General features: G+C 46.5%; 1 long non-coding RNA gene across 2 annotated transcripts in view; it reads left to right on the forward strand.

The window, feature by feature from the left end:
• Nucleotides 1-4,213: 4,213 nt before the first annotated feature.
• LOC147121486 (uncharacterized) overlaps nucleotides 4,214-16,735 on the forward strand; it is a 99,229-nt gene continuing 86,707 nt past the window's right edge. For both annotated transcript variants that reach the window (XR_015077559.1, XR_015077558.1), the window contains exon 1: nucleotides 4,214-4,453. This is a non-coding gene — a long non-coding RNA (uncharacterized LOC147121486). The remainder of the gene's footprint in view (nucleotides 4,454-16,735) is intronic.

A 16,735-nucleotide genomic window follows, 5' to 3' on the forward strand; every position in this document is an offset into this window, starting at 1 on the left:
ACGGGTTTTCAGTACTGTAGGTAGAAGGAGCAATTGTGGCTGTGTGAATTGAATGTGAAAATGAGTGTTCTAAAATGAGTAATGTAACATTTCCAACACTTTTAAGAAAGAAACTTTTCATCAGTAATAAGTAATTATGTATGTATGTCCGCATATATTCCTTTACGTATATGTATGTATGTTTTATATTCCTTTACTTATGTGTATGAATGTATGTTTTTAATTATGATTTTCCAATAGTTACTTTCTCTGAAAGTCATAATTAAATACATACATTCATACACATAAGTAAAGGAATATATACATACACGCAAAGGAATATATACAGACATACATACATAATTACTTAAAAGAATATATTACTGATGAAAAGTTTCTTTCTTAAAAATGTTGGAGTCATTTTTACATTTAATAAACACAGCAAATTCAATTCACATAGCCACAATTGATCCTTCTACCTACAGTACTGAAAACCCGTTTTAAAAAACAAAAATAAACTTTAAAACTTACCTCAGCATTTCTTAAAATAACTTTCCTCCCTTTCCCAAACAAAAATATTGCCTTTCAGAAGCTCCACGATAAAAAATATCTTCCTCCGCAGCCTCTGGAGCAACTGTACTCATGCTTTTTTCATGTGTAAGTTGTAAGGACTTAACCTCACTGAAAGCATGAAAGAAATCGGCGAATTTTACTGCGCACGCGCTGCCTGTACAGTCGCACGCGTTCTGCCTCTGAACCCCTTCGTTCAGAGGACAGGAAATGCCGGTTTTCCCCGCATGCGCTGTGCATGCTGAAAACCGGCATTTCCTCCGGCCAGACGCGTGAGTACCCCGACCGTACTTGCGCGTTTGGAAGGGAATTACTGGGCCAACATTTTACATGTCAATAAAATGAAAAATTTAACAATTGCACGATTTGCCCCCTCGCATCTGCGACTGAGGGTCCAAGGAGGTGCATTGCACAAGAGGTCATCGTCGTACGTATCCTCACACTGTTCCCTTTCGGGAACTGTATGAAGTGGTGGAAGGATTTCTGGCCACGTTAACACTCCTTCCGTGACCATAACCATCTTCATACCAGCCATTAGGGTGGTTAGTCCTATGGCGCGAGGGTTTTACGGGCTCCCACAACCCATCCGAGGGGCGGGGGCCACCCACACCCGCGGACGCAAGTATCCCGCTGGATGTCCACCCATAATTTATAGTTGGAGCTCCGACTCCACTTGCCGGGACTGGCTGGAGCGGGGTTCGAAACCCTACTCCTTCTGGCCCAGCGGCGGGGATGCTTACCGCTACGCAAAAGGCCCACTCCGCGCAAAAGATGACACCCTTACGTTTCCTGCACCTTTTCCCTCCCCGTGACTGGAGCCCTATGCTGCCACTTGAAAGACCAAGCTATCATCTGTCCTTTTTGCGGCGCCTTGGACTTCTCATTGCCAATGATGAGCAGGCACTGCACCTCCACCTCATTGAGGAGATTGCTGAGGTCATCATCAGTTCAATTGTGAGTTCTTTTAATGCCGTGAATTGTGCTCATTCCAGCCATTTCACGTTGCTAATCTGAGTGGGCCTTTGGCGTAGCGGTAGCATCACCGCCGCTGGGCCACACGGCGTAGGGTTTCTAACCCCGCTCCAGACAGTCCCGGCAAGTGGAGTCGGAGCTCCGGCTCTAAATTCTGGGTAGACATCCAGTGGGATATTTGCGTCCGTGGGTGTGGGTGGCCCCCCCCCCTCGTATAGGTTGTGGGAGCCCGTAAAACCCTCCCGCCATAGGTCTAACCACCCTAATGGCTGGTACAAAGATGGCTACGGTCACGGAAGGAGCATTAATCATGGCCAGAAATCCTTCCACCACTTCATACCGTTCCCCAAAGGGAACAGTGTGAAGACACATACGACGACGACGTTGCTAATTAAATAAATGGAATGAAAAAAATGCTTTCAGGGCTTTTAAAAGTCCTGAAATCGCTTTAATTCTGTTTCAAACTACTTCAGATTCTTCAAAATAATTTAAACGTTTTTAAAAGTTTATAAAAGTTACCAAAAGCTTCTTAAAAATACAAAAAACCTATTGAAAATGCTGCTCTACATGTAAAAATGCTTTGCAGCTTGTGAGAAGCATTGGGGGCGTGTCCTTTTAAAATGAGACCTCAAGGGGCGTGTCTCACTTGCACTGCGCGCTCCAGGCTTCGCGTTGGCTGCACTCCTGGGCGGCGTGACGTCAGACGCTGCCCGGGAGTCAACATTTTAAAACAGCAATTCCAGGCGTCCCTGAAGCTCAACGGCCGGCGCGTCGGGTAAGTGCAGATCGGGGGCTTGCACGCGCAGCAAGCCCCCGACCTGAATTACTGGCCCAACCTGTTTTTAATTATGTTGATTGAGGGATAAATATTGGCTAGGACACAGGGGATAACTCCCTTGCTCTTCTTCAAAATAGTGCCATAGGATCTTTTATGTCTACCTGAGAGGCAGACAGGGCCTCAGTTTAACATCTCATCCAAAAGACAGCACCTCCTACAGTGCAGCACTCCCTCAGCACTGCACTGGAGTGTCAGCCTAGATTTTTGTGCTCAAGTCTCTGGAGTGGGACTTGAACCCACAACCTTCTGACTCAGAGAAAATAGGGCTATCCACTGAGCCACGGCTGACACTGAATAACATGCTTAACACAGCCAGTGACTTATTGGGATACTGAGTCCTACAAACCAGCAAGTTCTCGAGTCTGTGCTCAATTAACTTGCCTCACCAGTGAGAGCAACAGAGGCATTACAAGTGGCCACAGTGCCCCTATGAAGGGAGGGGGGGAAAACAATCAGGGTTTCCAATTCTTAATTGCAAAGCTGTGAGGTGTGCTGAAAAGCGCACGTGTGTAGACATCGGCCGTGATGGCCCTAATGACTTAATAGCCTGCCAACATTCACTGTCTATGATCAAGGATCAAGAATTGGCACTTGGCCAAGATATCAAAGGGCTAGAATCACCTGTAGAACTGAGCCACAGCACAAATCACTGCCTTAGGGAGGAGAGAAGAACATTGGAGGGCGTTGGGTGGGCAGTGGGTAATGGTGGAGGGGGGTGGGGGTGGGGCGGGTGGCTGCAGGGGGGAGCAAAACAAATATACTTAAATTCTAATGATCACTCAACCCAAATATGTCTATTAGGCTAGGTTTAGATACACAGCGGTTAATTTTGCATCTCAGATTCACAAAGTGCCAAAATAGTACATCCTGTATGAAAACTCATATTAAGTGCAGCTCACCTTGATCATTGTAGCCTATAATCCGCAGAGGGTATTTCTGTAACATAAACTGTTTATAAAGTTCCCCTGTGCTGTCATGTTTAGTCTGCACAGCTGTACTTCCTAATATCGAATGAGTTCCCTTGTGTAGTTCAGCGTTTAATCCATTCCAGTTTGTAGGTAGCACTAAAATGCAAATGAAAATGATGAAAGGATGCTTGACTAATATTCTACAAAAATATGTGCAGGCCTCTGAGACCACTTTTACTTATTAAAATGTTAAAGTAAGGAGTGACTGTGTTGAAATATTGAATCACTTTGGAGGGAGCACAAATCTGTACAAATATTATATAACATTAATATTGTTATCTTGAGTGAATTGAAACTAAAACCCTAAACCTTGCTGTACCCATACCTACATTGCTAAATCCTTGTCAGTAAATTATTCTAGTTGAAAAGTCCTTATGTATAGTAAATACTTTTTCAATTTGATTTAATCTTACACTTCATAACATTAACAGTCTAAAGTGTAGACATCATGTGCAATACAGTAGCCGTGATAAATAAAGTTATAACTTTGACAAAAAGATAGCAAGATCTAAATCCTTAACCATTAGATTAATTGTGGTGTAGTAAATAATTAAGGGGAAGTATATTCTGAATGATCACATAGCCTTAAATGATGGATAGGTGATACCTATACTCATACTGGTAATGACAAGACTTGCTTTCAATCCTTTAAAAAATCCCTGGAAACTGTAGATATAAACATAAGCCTGGAACTGCAGTCTGCTCCCTTTAGTGTGTCTGGTTTTGGTCTCCTCACATGGTGGGTGATATTGAGGCTTTGGAAAAGGTTCAGAGGAGTGCCACAGATTAAGTCCCAGTCTAAAGCCTCTTAGTTACCCAGATAGGCTCAGGGAAGGGTAGACTTAGGGGTGATTTGATTGAGGTTTATAGGACGATGAAGGGATTACATTATGTTTGTGTATACTATACAAATTGTTTCAACTAAATAGATTAGGGATGACCAGAGGGTCACATTCTCAAGTTATATAGGGCCAGAACTAGGTTAGATGTTAGAAGGTTCTTTTCCCAGAGAAGAGTGGACCTGTGCAATAGGCTGCCGACTTGTGTGGTGAATGTGATTTGCTGAATTCCTTCAAGCGAGAACTGGACCTGATTCTGCTGGGACGGAGATCACCTCAAACATGAGGTAGGTGCCTGGTAATGTTAATCAGGGCCAGTGTGGTCTCCTGGACTAGCTTTGATACCCTAAGGGGGTCGGACAGGAATTTTCCAGATTTTTTTCCCTAATTGGCCTGGGTTTCTATCTGGATTTTCGCTTCACCCAGGAGATTACTTGGCTCCTGGGTGGGGTGGGAAGTGCGTGTATAGGCATCACAACTGTACGGGATAGGCTGGATGGACCAGTACATCTTTTCCTGTCCGTCATTTATCCTATGTACCTTATTGTGGCCTCCTGACATAACTTGAGCAGACTGTGCAGTGGGAAATTCCTTGGGAGCTACTCTGCTGGCTTTTTACTGTCCTCTGCCAGTTCCGGGATTTTCTGTCATGAGTGATGTGGGACCTGCAATAAGTCTGGCCAAATATGAGTCGGCATTTTGTAATGATATCCAAATGAGAGAGATAACTGGCTTACTTCCCATTATTTGCATCTTAACAATGCTGGGCACTAGGAACAACTTTGTGTTCCTAGGATCCAGTGTTCCTGTGGCAATGGCAGGAATCAAAATTTAATAGGGAATGCTGCAGCCTATTTAATTAAGCTCAGGGTGATTCATTGCAAAAAATGTAAAAAGTAACTTTGAAAATATTTTGGGCCAGCAAAAGTAGCCACTGGCCAAACTGCACCACAACAGGCATGAGAGCCTGGAGCAGCAGAAGCCCAGACTTTGCTCGTGAGAGCCAGAGGATCACTTGTGTTCATCCGGGCCCCACAAGATAAGTTTAAACCTTAATTTTTAGGGCCTCTGATTCTTTCCCGACAGATTTTGCTGAGCGAAGGCACTGCGTCGTGCATCCTGCTTAGTAGGTAGTTAAAATGTCACCGGGGTCCTAATGAGATCATAGGGCCCTTGATGTAACCTATTAACCAGACCTTTGCCGGAGTCAGCCGAGTGTCTCAGCTGCCAAGAAAAAGGGACCACTTATGGTGGCAGCGGTCAAGACCGGTCCATATGATTTTCAGAGGTGATTGTAACTGCGTGTCCACCCCTTTTCCGCTGGGCAGGGTGCGGTTAAAATCGCCCCCTTAGTCTCATTTTATTTGTTGTTTGGTGAGGGAACTGTGGAGCTTGGAAAATGCTTGTCAGTTCCTTGCTCCTGGTCAGAGCTGCTAGCATTAACTGACTTTCTCTTTCTTTCAAAGACTGCTTTGCATCTGTAACAAAGTGCCATGTCTGGAGTGTGACAGAGAAATCGCATGCAGCTGCACCTTTATTTTTATATATATCCTGCGGTGTTACCAGCCACGCGGATCATGTGATGCACAATGTATTATTCTGCTGCTAAAGTGGAGCTCTGTCCCTTTACGGGCAGAATGTCTAATTGCTGTAAGTAAAGACATCCTAAGTTGACTTAGAGTTTAGTTGTCAGGTTAGGGAACTTTGCAGATTGGAACATGCTTGTTGGTTGAAGCTGCAGCTGCAGCTCAGAAGCCCCCAGAATTCAGAAACTGATTTACATCTACAGCAACGGAAAAGAGAAAGGACTAGCGTTTATATAGTGCCTTGCGAGTCCTCAGGACGTGCCAAAGTGCTCTACAGCTAATGAATGACTTTTGAAGTGCAGTCACTTTTGCGATTTCGGCAAATGCAGCATTCAGCATGGTCCTGAAAACAGCAAATTACATAAATGACCAGATAATTTCTTAGCTGCTGTTGGTTGAGGGATGAATGTTGGCCAGGACAACAGAAGAACAAAATGTGATGGCTGGAGTGTTTTTAAATAGTTCTAGCAGATCCCCTGTGATATTGCTGTAGGGGTGTTATGCCATGTAAGGTATAATGTACCATCAGAGCCACTGTTATCTATGGCTATTTTCCTTGCTTTTGAATTTAATGTTCCCTACCTTTTCAATTCTAGTTTGATACTGTTTTGTTTTACTTTGAATTAATCAACAAAGTGTAATGGGAAGTAAGGGTGATGTTTATATGAAGTATACACTATACACAAGACATTTAATAAATATGCAAGTGTATTTTTGTAGATGGATGGATCTAGTGGATATCCTGTTTAATGGCAATATTTGCTCCATTACCACATCCTTCCTCACACATTCTACATCAATTGGTTAATAGGAATGACTATATAACTGGAAGGTATTGAGCGTCATAGTGATATCCGATTAAGACGTAGCTAGTGGTTTCATGAAGAATGTTGTCTCCTATTGATTTCACTGCATTGAGAGCAAAGAGCAGCATTTTCATTTTATTTTCATCCAGAGGGTCACCAAGGATGTTTAATACATATTATACATTCAAAACCATCTTAGCTATTGCACAAAAATACTCTGTCTTAAAAAACAGATGCTCCTTTCCTTCATATATTTTTCCTATTCAGTTGCCTCCATTCCTCATACACCTAAAACAGTGGTTACTTGCTTAAAATGGCTTTTCACATTCTCAAGCAAAATGTTACAATCTTACATACGGTAACATTCTAAATCCACAAAATTGTCTTTTTGTTTTGAATTACTGGAGGTGATTGTTTTGCTGCAGACCAGTGACTTTTTCATCTGCTCATTTTGCGGTCCTGTAGCCTTAATTTCCAAGCCTTGGAAATACCGATTAAATATTTATCCAGCTCATGTTCCTTTGATCCTTGCATCTTGATTATGCAAAGAGCAAGATATAATTTGCAGTATTCTATCTTTAAGTATATGAAAAATTCTAGTTTTAAAAGCAGAAGATGATTCGTTTTAGTTCTAAATTAAGAGTTTATGCTTTTTTTACATGTAAATTCATCTTCTTGTCTGAACATTAGCCAGAACTAAAGCGATAGAATGTCTTTGGTTCTATCCATTCTGTGCATTAAACCACTTAATGATTAAAAACATCGCTAACTGTGCCCTTCTCTATGCTAATACAATCAGAAAATTATGCAGTATATTTATGTTTCTCTTCAGCGAGAACAGCCCGATGACACATTGACCATTTGCATTTCATACTGATGAGGGTCTGTTAATTCTGCAGAATGTAATTAGTTATTATGTAATATTCATGCTCTCGCGACTGTGATTAATGTCCAGTATTGAAGAGAGATGGTTCTTACTGAATTAGAGAATGATTAGCGGATGGCAAACCTACTTAATCCTAAATATGCTAATTACGACTGTATGCACTCCGACTGGGTTTTAAAAAGCACTAGCAGCCTCACAATGCTAGCTGCATTCTCAGTGTATCAGAGTGCAAATTACCTGCAATGGGTTTTCTCTGAAAAGGTAAGTCTAATTAGTTAGTATAACATATTTGAAAGTAGAAATATTGAACAGTCTAATGGGAGTTTGATTTATTGTAATAATGAGTGGATCAAGTAAGAAACACTTAACTACAGAACAAGAGCATGCTCTCTGGATATGATATCCACTCCTATTAAGGCTGTTTGCTTATATTCTCAACCCACATCGTTTCTGTGTATTGATGGGCCTGATCAGTTAATTAGAATCCTTGTTCAATTGTCAATGGCTGTCAAGGGCAGTTCAGATGAAGTGTAGATGGCTCAGCTCTGATCCATTCACTCCTTCACAAGGATGAACAAACTTTTTGATCAGCATTACTCCTTTCAGAACAATGCCATCACAATCAGCAGTGCATCCTATAAAAACATCACTGATTTATATTTTGGTCCCATTAAAAAAAAGTTACAGGCAGGTAAAAGTACAATTTCAATATGGACTTTAAGGATATTATCTAGGCTACAGACAAACATACGAAGAGTCAATGACAAGAAAATATGGTTTGTCCCATTGAAGCTCATTCCCTTAGTACAATAAAAAAAATCTGTCAACGTCTAGGGGCTTATCCATAAGCGTATATTGCTACTACCAGCTTCGTCCAACTGTTACAGTCCAGGGCTCTCTCTTGTGCCTCACCAGCAGTAAGGCCTATGCGGGTAAGGGACACTTTGGTGTTGTCATCTCATCTTGTTCTGGGTCTTCCCCATGGCCTCTTCCGTGTTGCTGGTGGTTTGGTGGTGAATGTTCTGGCAGGGTCAGACTCAGGGTGGCGGTTGACGTGTCCACACCAGAGGAGAAGCGGACACCTTCTCCTAAAAAAATAATTGCAATTTTTGAAATCATACATTTCAAAGATGCCATTCCCACAATTTCAGTCACAGGTTGGTAATTAAAAGGCCTTCTCCCATTTTGTGTTAATTTCACTCCCTTAATGTCTTAAAGAAAAAATGCATGTATCTCAAAGTGCTGCCTCAGTCTAATACACATTATTGGTTCATTTGTGTACAAAGTCAGCATTCTTTTTCCAGTTTTTCCCCTCTTTTCTCTCTCCTCTCCATGCTATGCCCTTCCACGTGTATGTCTTTCCTCAACCAACTGTTCATTCCTCATGTGTGAGCCTAGACGATGATTGTTGGGGCATTATTGCAGTTAAACTGATCCTCGACTGACAGTGCATGCATTTTCTGCCAGCGATCACTCTGCATTCCTGGTTGATTTTCAGTCCTCACTCCAGCTCTGAGACAGGAAGGTAGTTCTTGCACCCTCACTGGCTGAGGTCAGCATAGACCAGGCATTGAAGCTAGCACCTTTCCAATTTATATGCGACAATGCATTTACCCACAGTTCTCCTAAGACACTGATTAAAAACATCAGTCTATTAAATTTATTGATTATCAGCAAATTTCTCAAGAAAGAACTCAAAGATGGTTGATGGAACCAAAGGGTTAAATTGAATAAAATAATTGAACAAGAACTTTAATGGCCTTTGAATGAAAAGACAAGCTCATATTATTTAAATTCTGCTATGTTGTATAGCTGACACACATTTACCTTATTTAAAAAAAAAATCACCATTAGGTTCAAATTTTAAATTTGCAAGATCACCCAAAGCAAATACAGAGCCAGCTCACCACAAGCAGGAGTACTATATGGTGGATACCTTATCATTATGTTTGATAACGAATGCAAATGAACCTAGGTAGTACATTGGCACTGATTCGTTGTGCAGCGTGATTACTCACAGGATGGTTGACACACTGATGCTCCATTTTTGGTGTCATTCTCTCCTCCTCGCCCTCTGTAATAGTGAACAGGGCCCCATCTCGTTCTGGTCAGTTTAGCTTGTAATGCAAATCTCATTAGGACGATTATCTTCAGGCAGCCTAATAGCAGCTAGCCCTAGGATTGGTAAACTCAGGATGGACTCCCCTCCTTACTGACTGATGCAGTCTGAGCCTATTGTTTTTCAACATCGGAAAACAATTGTCTCTCTCTCTCTCTCATACACATGCGCGCATACATACAGCATCAAGGTAAAACTTGCCCTACTGCCTTGTCTTACAGAATAGTTATGGAGGGAATTTCAGAGCTTGGGTCTTACACAGCTGAAGGCACAGCCGCCACTAGTGGAGCGATTAAAATCGGGGATGCGCAAGAGGCCAGAATCATTCTAATGAGATTTGCATTATGAGCTAAACTGACTAGAATAAGATGGGACCCTGTCCACTAATACAGAGGGACAGAGTGGAGCATCAGAGTTTTTGGAGGGTTGTAGAGCTAGAGGAGGTTACGGAGGTTACAGAGCTATGGAGGGGCAAGGCCATGGAGGGATTTGAATGAGGATGAGAATTTTAAATTTGAGGCATTGCTGGACCAAGAGCCAATGTAGGTAAGTGAGCACAGGAGGTGCTGGGTGAACAGGACTTGGTATGAGTCAGGACATGGGCAGCAGAGCGTTGGATAAGCGAAAGTTTACAAAGGGTGGAAGATGGGAGGCCTACCAGGAGGTAACAAAAGCATGGATAAGGGTTTCAGCAGCAGATGGGCAGTGACGGGAGAGATAAGGAAAAGGGGCAAGGAGAGAAAGTTGGAGGGGTAGAAAAGGGGGGGAAGGAGAGGGGAGCAGTGCAGTGGAGAATTTGAGGGAGAGAAAGGGAGGGCAAAGGTGAGGGGAGAGGAAGAAAGAAGAAGTGGGAGAAGAAAGGCGAAGGTATGGAGGGTTAGTTGTTAGGGGAACAGTTTCCCAGGCTCATTTGGATGCTCTGTGGAGGGGGGAGGCAGAGGGACGGTGATACGCTTATCAATTACTTCATAAAAGGTGATGAGTCGAAGAAGAGATGATGAGTCGAAAGAAGAGATGAATAAGGCTTTTATTAGCTAAGAAGAGACCATGCTTCTTCGTGAGTGACTGAACAAGTCTGAACGAAACCCACACAGTGGTGGGTGGAGTCAGCTGAGGCATGCCTCCATACACAGCGCCACCCAGAGGTGGCAATATACAATACAGTGGTTTACCACATTCACCCCTTGTTTAATGTGAAGTCCGGCGGGGTGAAGGGTACTACAAGTTAAGTCTATCAGGAGGCCTTGTCTGACGTCCTGATCGTCGTGGTGGCGGCGGTGGTGTTGCAGCATCCGACGTCGGGTCTGGTGTCTGGGTGGTTGGCGAAGATTCCTGGGGCTTTGGCATGCCGTCTGCAGGGGTTGGGTTGGGAGGGGTGGTGGGGGATAACAGTGGTAAGGGGGATAACGGTGGTAAGGGGGATAACGGTGGTAATTCAGGGGTACCCGAGGGTGCGAGATCTCGTATGGAGACCGTGTCCTCCCGCCCGTCTGGGTATGTCACCCAGGCATACTGGGGGTTGGCGTGTAGGAGGTGCACCCGCTCGACCAGGGGGTCCGTTTTATGCGTCCTCACGTGCCTCCGCAGTAGGACGGGCCCAGGAGAAGTCAACCATGCCGGTAGCGAGGTTCCCGATGTAGACTTCCGGGGGAAAACGAACATTTTCTCATGAGGGGTCGCATTAGTGGCAGTACAAAGCAGTGACCGAATGGAGTGAAGCGCTGCAGGGAGGACCTCCTGCCAGCGGGAGGTCGGAAGGCCCTTAGATTTTAGTGCTAAGAGGACTGCCTTCCAAACCGTCGCGTTCTCCCTTTCCACCTGGCCGTTCCCCCGGGGGTTGTAACTGGTGGTCCTGCTCGTGGCGATACCTCTTGTTAGCAGGTACTGCCGAAGTTCGTCGCTCATGAACGATGAGCCCCTGTCGCTATGTATATAGCTGGGGAACCCGAACAGAGCGAAGATGTCATTCAGACACTTGATGACCATGGTACTGGTCATGTCTGGGCAAGGGATGGCAAAGGGGAAACGGGAGTACTCATCAACTATGTTGAGGAAGTACACATTGCGGTCAGCGGAGGGGAGGGGCCCTTTAAAATCGACGCTCAGGCGTTCGAAGGGGCGGGTGGCCTTGATCAGGCTTGCTCTGTCCGGCCTATAGAAGTGCGGTTTGCACTCGGCGCAGATTTGGCAGCTCTTGGTCATGGTCCTGACCTCCTCGATGGAGTAGGGCAGGTTACGGGATTTGATAAAATGGAAAAACCTGGTGACCCCCGGGTGGCAGAGGTCATTGTGGAGGGACTGCAGCCTATCACTCTGCGCGTTGGCGCATGTACCACGTGATAGGGCATCTGGGGGCTCATTGAGTTTCCCTGGCCGATACAAGATATCATAATTGTAGGTGGAGAGTTCGATTCTCCACCTCAAGATCTTGTCGTTCTTGATTTTACCCCTCTGCTTATTATTAAACATAAAAGCTACTGAACGCTGGTCAGTGAGCAGGGTAAATCGTTTCCCGGCCAGGTAATGCCTCCAGTGACGCACCGCTTCTACAATAGCCTGGGCCTCCTTTTCGACGGAGGAGTGTCTCGTCTCGGGGCCCTGGAGGGTCCTTGAGAAAAAGGCCACGGGTCTGCCCGCCTGGTTAAGGGTCGCGGCTAGGGCGAAGTCGGAGGCATCGCTCTCCACTTGGAAGGGGATGGACTCATCCACCGCGTGCATTGCGGCCTTCGCGATATCGTTCTTGATAAGAGTGAAGGCTGCACACGCCTCTGGTGTCAGGGGGAAGGAGGTGGCTTTGATGAGGGGCCTGGCTTTGTCTGCATAGAGGGGCACCCACTGGGCGTAGTAGGAGAAAAACCCCAGGCATCTCTTCAGTGCTTTTTGGCAGTGGGGAAGGGGTAGCTCCATTAGGGGGCACATTCTGTCGGGGTCGGGCCCGATGACTCCGTTCTCCACCACGCAGCCGAGGATGGCCAGGCGCTTGGTGTGAAACATACATTTTTCCTTATTGTACGTTAGGTTCAGCCGTTGGGCCGTACGGAGGAAATTTGCTAGATTAACGTCGTGGTCCTGCTGGTCGTGGCCGCAGATGGTGACGTTATCCAAATAGGGGAAGGTTGCCCGCAGCGCGTTCTGGTCAACCATTCGGTCCATCTCCCTTTGGAAGACCGAAACCCCGTTGGTGACGCCGAAGGGGACCCTAAGGAAGTGGTAGAGGCGGCCGTTTGCCTCGAAGGCAGTATACTGGCGGTCCTCATGGCGGATGGGCAGCTGGTGGTACGCTGACTTAAGGTCGATGGTGGAGAATACTTTGTATTGCGCAATCTGATTGACCATATCAGATATGCGAGGGAGGGGGTACGCGTCCAGCTGGGTGTACCGGTTTATGGTTTGGCTGTAGTCGATTACCATGCGGCGTTTTGCAGTGGTTTTAACGACTACAACCTGGGCTCGCCAGGGGCTAGTGCTACCTTCGATAATGCCCTCCTTCAAGAGCCGCTCCACCTCAGAGCTGATAAAAGCTCTGTCCCCGGCACTGTACCGCCTGCTTTTGGTAGCGATGGGTTTACAGTCGCGGGTGAGGTTAGCGAACAGGGGAGGGGGGGGGACTTTTAATGTGGAAAGGCTGCAGGTGGTTTGCAGCGGGCGATTTAAAAGTTGTTGGTTGCAGACTGTGAGTGGGGGGAGGGGTCCACCGTATGCTAGTGTGACACTCTTAAGGTGGCACTGAAAATCCAACCCTAGCAGGACGGCAGCGCAAAGACGGGGCAGGACTAGCAGTTTAAATTTTTGATATTCAGTGCCCCCTACTGACAGGGTCACCACACAGTAGCCGCTGATGTCCATTGACTGGGACTTGGACGCCATAGAAATGCGATGGTGCGTTGGCAGAATCGTGAGGGAGTGGCTACGTACCGTGTCGGGGTGGACGAAACTCTCTGTGCTCCCGCTGTCGATCAGGCAACTGGTGGCGCGGCCGTTTACCGCGATATCCATCATGGAGCTGGATAGATGGTGAGGGTGGCCTTGATCCAGCGTCACGGAGGCCAGTATGTGGCTTAGTGAGTCACTATAGTCATCCGCCGAGACGGTGGTCGGTTCCGGTGACGAAATGGCGGTTGAGTGCGTTGGATACGATGGCGGCGGATGCCATGCGGCCGGGGGTACACAAAATGGCGGATAAGATGGCTGCTCCCACGGCCCGCACGCTGCGCTGCTGGCTGGCTTCCCCTTGCAGGCGTTAGCGTAATGGCCTTTCTTCCCGCAGCCCGAGCAGGTAGCTGTCTTAGCTGGGCAGTGCGCTCTGGGATGTTTTAACTGGCCACAGAAATAGCATTTTTGGGCCTGGTTACTGGGCATCGAAGCAGTTCTTACCGGAGGCTGCTGTCTCGGTTGGGTCGCTGCAGCGGTTGGTGCCGGGGGCGGCGGTCCCGTGTCCCACGGTTTCGATTGCCATGTCTCGGCGCCGTTACGGGGGTATGCCTCGAGGTTTCGGTGGGCCTCCTCTAACGAGAGCGCAAGGGCAATGGCCGTCTTCAGGTCGGGTTCCTTGCTTTCTAGCAGTCTCTGCCGGGTGTGGTCTGACTGGAGGCCCCTGACGAAGGCATCACAGGCGAGTCCCTGCGCGTGCTCCACAGCCGTTACCGCTTTACAATCGCAGTCTCTGCAGAGTGCCAGTAGCGCCCGTGCAAATGCCCCTACCGATTCTCCCGGTTGCTGCCTGCGGGATCCCAAGAGGTGTCGGGCGTAAATTGTGTTCACTGGGCGCGTATATTGCCCTTTTAGTAGCTCGAGGGCCGCCACGTACGTATTAGAGTCCCGGATTAGCATATATACTTGATGGCTCACCTGGGCGGTCAAAATTTTCAGTTTGTGATCCTCCTCTGTAACCTGTGAGATTGCGAGGAAGGATTCAAAGCAGCTCAGCCAGTGTTCAAACTTGGCTGATGCACCCACATCTTGAGGGTCGAGGTCCAGGCGTGGTGGTCTGAGGGCTCTCAGCAATGTCTGCTGTATCCGTTGCTGTTGTTGCTCCTCAGGTGTCGCCATTTAACTTTTAGCTAATAAAATTGATACGCTTATCAATTACTTCATAAAAGGTGATGAGTCGAAGAAGAGATGATGAGTCGAAAGAAGAGATGAATAAGGCTTTTATTAGCTAAGAAGAGACCATGCTTCTTCGTGAGTGACTGAACAAGTCTGAACGAAACCCACACAGTGGTGGGTGGAGTCAGCTGAGGCATGCCTCCATACACAGCGCCACCCAGAGGTGGCAATATACAATACAGTGGTTTACCACAGACGGGGAATATTATCTTGCTGAATGCAGGGAACCAAGGACATTTACTCTTCTTGGGTGGAGGTGGGGTTACCTGCTCATTGGGGATCAGTGGGCAAAGGGCTGCTCAACGGGGGGGGAGGGAGCAAGGCAATTGATTTGATAACTTGATAACCAGTGGGGGGGCGGGGCAATGGTGCTCCAATTTGGAGAGGGAATGTGGGAGGGACATTCTTGCTCAGTGGGGAAAGTTGGGTCTGAAATTATGTTGCGTGGAGAGGAGTGGGTTAACATTTTATTGTGGTTGGGAGGGAGAATGGAGTTGCCAATTTAAAAGAGTTGCCAAAAGTTTGAGCAAAAGGAAGTGCGCAATTGAAGGCGAAGCGACTGAAGAATGAATACCAAAGGCTCACTGGGCCGATAGGATCTAGCCTGAGTTAAGCAAGGTAAACAGCCAGCCGGGTTGCTGGCCATGGTGCTGGCAGTGTCAATGGTGGCTGATGACCCGTGGCATGAGATGACAGTGGGAGTAGGAGACTGTAAGGGTTCAAGAAATTTAAAATAAACTGCAAATTCTAAATGTCTTCACTTAACAACATGGTTACCAACTGCCTCAATGAAGTTCCAAAATCTTAGACTGCCCCACAGGAATAATCGCAGGCCAGAGCCTGCAATTGCATGCAAGTTCAAATTGTTTTTGTTGTTGGTATTGTCCTCTGAATATAAGGAGCAAGCCTTTGGCTCAGTGGTAGCATTCCGACCTCTGAGTCAGAAGATGAAGGGTTCGAGCCCTGCTCCAGACAGCCCGGGTGAGTGGAAACTAGAATATGGTCTCTAAGTACTGGGTTGACATCCAGTGGGGTACTCCTGTCTGGATGGAGAGACCACTGGCTTGGTGGCAGTATTCCTACCTCTGAGACAGAAGGGTTGGGCTTCGGCTTCACTCCAGATAGCCCTGGCAAGCAAAGACCAGAGTGTTAGCTCTGAATACTGAATTGACATCCACTGGGGGTGCTTGTGTGATTGGTGCCTCCCCCGCACTCCACCCTTTCATAGAAACATAGAAGATAGGAGCAGGAGTAGGCCATTCAGCCCCTCGAGCCTGCTCCACCATTCAATGCGACCATGGCTGATCATCCAAATTCAGTACCCTGTCCCTGCTTTCTCCCCATACCCCTTGATCCCTTTAGCCTTAAGAAATATATCCAACTCCTTCTTGAATATATTTAATGAATTGGCCTCTACTGCCTTCTGTGGTAGAGAATTCCACAGGTTCACCACTCTCTGGGTGAAGAAATTCCTCCTCATTTCTGTCCTAAATGGCCTACCCCTTATCCTTAGACTGTGACCCCTGGTTCTGGACTTCCCAACCATCGGGAACATCCTTCCTGCATCTAGTCTGTCCAGTCCTGTCAGAATTTTATAAGTTTCAATGAGATCCCCTTTCATTCTTCTAAACTCCAGCGAGTACAAGCCCAATCGACCCAATCTCTCTTCACACGTCATTCCTGCCATTCCAGGTATCAGCCTGGTGAATCTTCGCTGAACTCCTTCCATGGCAAGAACATCCTTCCTCAGATAAGGCGACCAAAACTGCACACAATACTCAAGATGTGGTCTCACCAAGGCCCTGTACAACTGCAGCAAGACATCCTTGTTCCTGTACTCAAACCCTCTCGCTACGAAGGCCAACATACCATTTGCCTTCTTAACCACCTGCTGCACCTGCATGCTTACCTTCAAAGGGTAGGTGGGACTCTTTAGCCTTGGTTGCAGCCCACCTAAGAGACATTACTCTAAAGATAAAAACCATGGGAACGGCAACTGGAAACTTCAGTGACAGTGCTGTAAAGTAAATGAGTGCTGCCATTGAAAGAATAAGACCCACCATAGA

Source organism: Somniosus microcephalus, chromosome 3, assembly GCF_052327205.1.
Source record: "Somniosus microcephalus isolate GS21.2 chromosome 3, FLI_Smic_1.0, whole genome shotgun sequence".
NCBI classification, from domain to species: Eukaryota; Metazoa; Chordata; class Chondrichthyes; order Squaliformes; family Somniosidae; genus Somniosus; species Somniosus microcephalus.